We start from the raw sequence: 6107 nt of genomic DNA, 5'->3' as shown, positions 1-6107 counted from the left end.
GCTTCAGAGCTGCACAATAACAGATTCGTGTCGTTTTAAGGCCTAAAGTCTGTGGTAATGTGTTACAGCAGCAATAGGAAACTGACACCACATCGGAGCCCGGCTCCGCCCTCTGCCTAACCCTGCTTTCTTCCCCTCCGCTCCACAGGAGTTGATCCCGGGAGCCCTCTCTAATAAACCTCTTGCATGCTCATGAGTTCTGCTCCCCACGGAACCCCACCAACAACAGTGAGTGTCAAGGCGTCTGGGAAGGCAGATGCACTGGTAGCTGGGGCACAGCTTGCACCTGTCACAAGGTGACCGTGCAGTTGTTCGAACTTTTACCTTTGGTGAATTGGGATGGTTTGCCTGTGCAAAGAAATGAAATGCTGAGGGCAATGTCTTCAGGTACTTGAGAAATACCAGAAAAAAGCAAAATCAGCAGGATTTGGTGACTTCTGCGAAATTAGACTAACCCTTTGGAAAGGATAACAAAAGGCTGAGAGCAGCGAAGAGCCATGTGTGAAAGCCAGGGGGCCTGTGGTGGCACATAAGGAGGTCCTCGGGTCCTGGAGCAGGAGAGCAGACAAAGTTGAGGTCCTTGGAGCAACTAAGTTCCAGGGAGATTAAACTCAACCTAACCAGGTCTGCTGTGCCAAGGTCATGTTCTGGTTCGGGAAGAATGGTGCCCTGACATTTCCGATGGGACATCGGAGTTGATGCACCCCAAACTGTAAATCCCTAGGTTGCACTAAACCCTCTAAGCCTTCAGAAGTGGCCCATTCTTCCCTATTAAGGGTTAATGCTCCCCGTTTCCTTGAAGAAATGCAGAAGTCTCTGCCCTCCAAGACAGTATGCAGCCCCTCCAGGATCTGCCCGCAGCTCCCCTTCTGGTCACTAGACCTATAATTAGCATTCGAGTCACAACATAACTGTACTAAGAAAGTGCTGGACCTGATAGGAAGGAAAGGAACTATAGCCCAAAGGAGCTACAGCACCCATATCCCACAAATACTGACAGGAGCCAGGAAAGCACAGGTGGGATTGGATTCTGAAGGTGCTTGGTCCAAGGTTGGGCGGAGGGTGGGGTGGGTAGGCACATAAGTCTGAAATAGGTTGGTGAGCTTATCGGTATGAGAGCGCTGTCGTGGGATACAGCATTCAATATCCTAACAAGGACCACAAGAGAGGATGGAAAAATGCGGCTAGGATGGGTCCTAGAAGCGTGGAAAAAATAATAGCCTGTGCTTTTAGAAATGCCAGAATTTTTGTGCTGGATGTTGAAAGAGGGTTCTGTGAAGTGGGCATGCTAGACCGAATATGCCACGTAAGGAAAAAAAATGGTAGAAGACTATGTTCTTTGGGAGGGCCTGGAGGATACACCACTTAGCGAAGCACTTACGGAAGGCAGCATCACTAACAGGGGAGGTGATGGCTCGCCTCTGCAGGCCAGGGCTACGGGAGAAGAGGCTCTCATGGCGTGTGGATCACTGACAGCAGTGAAGGCCAGAGAACCCCCATACCATAGAGGTCTAGTGGTGACATTTACCCAAATGAAGCACGGCAGATACCATTATCACAATGAGTGGTCAAGTTGGAGTGGCAGCCAAGGTGGCCTGGCCCACAGTGAGTCATGGAACCAGTAATACCACAAAATGTTGCCTGGGGGCCAAATAGATGGTAGCCAACAAATGTACTACTCAATCTCTACAAAGAAATCAAGAATGGATAATCAGGAGCCTGAGGGCAATCCTTCCGATAAAAAAAATAAATGTGATTCCTTGCCCAGTTTCTGGACCTGAGCCAGTTTTCAGACGAGGAACCCCGTGACTGAGGAGCAATAAGCTCCCGAGATGAACCTGTGATATCGAAGAGTGTATATCTAGTAATCATACCCGCAGTCCCTCTCCAAAAGGTGCCCTAAGGAAAGAGGACAGATGCCCAGACAAATCTAGGACAGTTGGACAGGGTCTGACTTGATATTGATATGCTGAGATCTGATGTATCATAGTGGCCTCCATTAGAGTGAAGGCGTGCGGGGCCAGGTAAGAAATGGAATGCTGGCCCAGGTCTGGCTTACAGGATGCTCATACTCACCCAGTGGTCACTTCCCCACCCCCCCGAATGCGTAAATCAAATAGACTTAATTTAGTAGTCACAATTCTCATATGGACTTCTCGGCCTGTCGGGTAAGAGCTTTTGTAGTGGGGCGGGCAAAGAAGAAACTCCTAAAACTGCCTCTGCCCGCTTCCAAAACGGTAAATCAAAAACAATGCTGCATCCTGGGGAGGCAGTGTGCGGAGGGGGCAGATGTTGGAGCTACCTCTTAAAGCCTAAAGATTCCAAGGGTAGTGGTCCTCATTACAGCTCCATCGAATTGACCCATGTCATGCCTACAAAAACAAGACAGATGATGGAGGGTGACAGGAGACTACCACAAACCCAACCACGTAGTACTCAAAACTACAGCTGCTGTGCTAAACGTGGTATCCTTGCCAGCGCAAAGCACCGTGACCTCAGTACGTGGTATTTGTCCATTGATCTGGCAAATGCATTACTTTCCATCTCTGTCAAAAAGAGGATCAGAACCAGTTTGCATTCGGTTGGAATGAAATACAGCTTGCATTCAGAATGAAATGTAAATGTATACATTCACCCCAGAAATGTGTTAACATCCCAGAGCTCAGTCCAGTTATAGTCCGAGAAGACCTGGACTGGCTGGACATCCTGCAGAATATCACATTGGTCATATGTCAGTCATATGTCTTATCGATAACCTCATGCTAGTCAGAATGAATGAGCAAGAAGTGGCTAGGACATGATGGGCCTTCAAAAGACCCATACACTCCAGAGAGTGGAAGGATAAACCCAGGGAAGTTTCAGGGGCCTGTCATATCAGTAAAACTTTAAGGAGCCGCAGTGGGCTGGAGCACGGCAGGAAAACCAAGGTAAAGGACAAATCATGGCATCTTGTACCTCCCACCCCAAAGAAGGAAGCGCAATGCTTGGTAGGCCTCTGTGGGTTCTGAAGGCATAGTTCTCATGAAGGAACACTCCAAACCACATACCAGGAGATGTGCAAAGCTGCCAGCTTTGAGCCAGTTCAGACGTGGAACAGGCTTTGCAGCAGGTCCGGGTTGCGGTGCGAGAGTGTTGACTCAGGCTGTGCAACCCGCAGGACCCTATGGTACAGGAGGTATCAGCGTTGGGGAAAGATACCGTGGAGAGTTTGGGGCAAGCTCCAGAGAATTATGATGCGACCTCAGGTTCTGTCACGAGCCAATGCCATGTGGGAAATTATAAATCTTTTGAAAAGCAGTTCCTGGCATGCTATGAGCTCCGGTGTAGATAGAGTGCCTGACCGTGACCATGGGACACCAAGTGAAAATGCAGCCATAACTGCCTGTCTTAGTCCTTGCTGGCTGTTATAATGAAATACCATAAACTGGGTAGTTTATGAACAACAAACAGTTATTTCTCACAGTTCCAGTGCTGCGAAGTCCCAGATCACGGCGCCAGCACCGTTGGGTGAGGGCGCTCTTTCTTACTGAGATCTCACAGGACGAAAGGGGCTAGAGATTTCGCTGGGGCCCCTTTTAGAAGGCACTAATCCATTCATAAGGGTGCCACTCTTATGACTTAAGTACCTCTGAAAGGTCTCACTTCCTAATACCATCATCTTTGGGGGTTAGGATTTCCGCATATGAATTGGGGGCAGAGGGGAACACAAACGTTCAGATCGCAGCGCTACCCAGCATGAGCTGAGTTTTGTAAGACCCGCCACGTCAGAATGTCAAATGGACCCAGCAGCATCCATCGTAAGACACAAGTGGTACAACCAGGACCAGGTGTGAGCGGGATGAGAGGCCGCAGACAAGCCATGTGAGCAGGTAGCCTAGACTCCCTGATTATCTGCCACCTCTGCACCGAGGCCTCTCCCCTGACTCCGAGGGCCACATGGTGGGGGTTCTGCCTGGCTGATGAAAGAGGAAAAAGCCAGAGCCTGGTTCACGGAAGCGTTGGCTTGGTAGGTGGAAGCAAGTAAGAACTGGGTAGTGTCTGCACTGCGGCTCCGCTCAGGGCTGGCCTTGAGAGATGGCAGTGAAATGAAATCCTCCCAAGGGGCAGAGCTCTGGACGATGCACCCGGTCATCCCCTTTGGTGGAAAGAGGGGCGGCGAGGGGCCTAGAAGGAGACTGGTTAGAAGAAGGGACGAGGCTGTTGGGGAAGGCATGTGGATGGGTCTTAGCACCAAGTGTGAAGCTCGCTGTCTCCCATGTTAACACTCATTGGAGAGCATCCGTCTGGGAAGACACATCGCACGACCAGGTCAACAGAATGACTTGGCCAAGTGACATTGACCAGCTGCTGTCAATGGTCTCTCTGCTTCTGGCAGAGAGAGTCCGTGAAAGGAGCAGCCACGGTGGCAAGGATGGAGGCTCTAAGAGGTCTAACAGTGTGGGCTCTCGCCCACCAAGGCTGATCTAGCTACTGTTGCTGCTGAGGGCCCATCTTCCAGCAACAGGGCCCAGCACTAAGTCCCAGACACAGCGCCTTTCCTTGAGGACACCAATCAGTCACCCAGTGGCAAGCTGACCACACTGGATCCCTTTCATCCTGGAAGGAGCAGTGATTCATTTTGTCAGGAATAAACTCATATTCTGGGGCCTGAGCCAGACAGCTATCCAAAGACTTACAGAATATCTGATGCTCCAGCACAGCATCCTACGGGACACTGTCAGGTAAAGGGAGTCATTTTACAGCAAAGGAGGTGGGAGGGTGGGCACACGACCGGCCGTGCTGGTCATATCACTCACCGTATCAGCCCAAATCTGCAAATCTGATAAAGCAATGAAAGGGCCGGTTAAAAGCACAGCTAACATGCCAGCTCAGAGGTGGTATTTTGCAAAGATGGGTACCATTCTCCAGAGCAAAGGGTACACTTTAAATGAACAATAGGTTGACACAGGTCTAGATAAAGACCCCTTCTCCCAAAGATATTTATGTCCTAATTCTAAGAACCCGTGAACATGTTCCCTTACATAACAAAAGGGACTGTGCAGGTGTGCTTAAGTTAAGGATGCTGAGCTGAAGAGATTATCTGGGTAGGCCCAACATCTTTATAAGCCAAAGAGGGAGGCAGGAGAGTGTTGGAGTGATGCGTGGAGAAAGTCAGCAGCCATTGTCCACTCTGAGGATGGAAGGGAGCCACAAGGCAAGGGCTGCAGGCGTCCTCTGGGAGCTGGAAAGGCGAGGAAGCGGATGGTCCACTAGAGCCTCCGGAAGGAATGCGGCCCTATGTACACCTTGATCTTTAGACCAGTGTGACCCATTTTGGACTTCCGACCTCCTGAACTGTAAGATAATAAATTTGCATTGTTCTGACTCACCAAGTGTATAGTAATTTGTTACAGCAGCAATTGGAAGCTAATACACTATGTCATAGGTAAGACCTGGGTTGCAGTGGGTGGACTTAAGAGCATCTGCTCACCATCAATCCTAGTTACCCACTTGAGGAATTTGTGCTTCCCCTCCCACAGCCCTGGGCACTGTGGGTTCAGAGATTCCCAACGACGAGTGCTCTGCCCGGGAACGCAGCGAGAGTCTCATGGACTACAAGCTATGGGTGCTGCGTGGGCACTTTAGGCTCCTCATTATGAGGGACCAGCAAGCAAGGCAGTCCCCATCTTGACAGGGGTAGTCGACCCTGATCATCAGAAAAAGGTAGTGTTTTTGCTACACAGTGGGGGCAAGGCAAAATATATTTGGTGCCTGGGGAATCCGCTTGGGTGTGTCTTGGTGTCCCCTTGCTCAGTGTTGACAGTACGTGGACAAGCGCAGCAACTCTGGCCTGAGAAGGCTGTGTTGGCCAGAGTCTCAGAACCCTCAAGGACGAGGGTCTGGTTACTCCACCAGGTAAGCCATTGAGACCAGGACAGTCGTTAGCTGAGGGTGGGGGGAATTCAGAATAGCTCACCAGGGCGAGGGGAGATGAGCATCAGTGTAGCTACAAGACCAACTGCAGCAGTGGGGGCTGTAGTCAATCCCGCTCACCTTCTTCTTCTAAGTTCCCCACAGCACATCGGAATCCTGAGGAACTGTCCTTGAACGTATATGAAGACGTGGAC

The sequence above is a fragment of the Pteropus vampyrus genome, unplaced genomic scaffold (assembly GCF_000151845.1).
Source record: "Pteropus vampyrus isolate Shadow unplaced genomic scaffold, Pvam_2.0 Scaffold196, whole genome shotgun sequence".
Taxonomy (NCBI): Eukaryota; Metazoa; Chordata; class Mammalia; order Chiroptera; family Pteropodidae; genus Pteropus; species Pteropus vampyrus.
The sequence above is the reverse complement of the archived record's forward strand: the minus strand, read 5'-3'. Positions refer to the sequence as shown.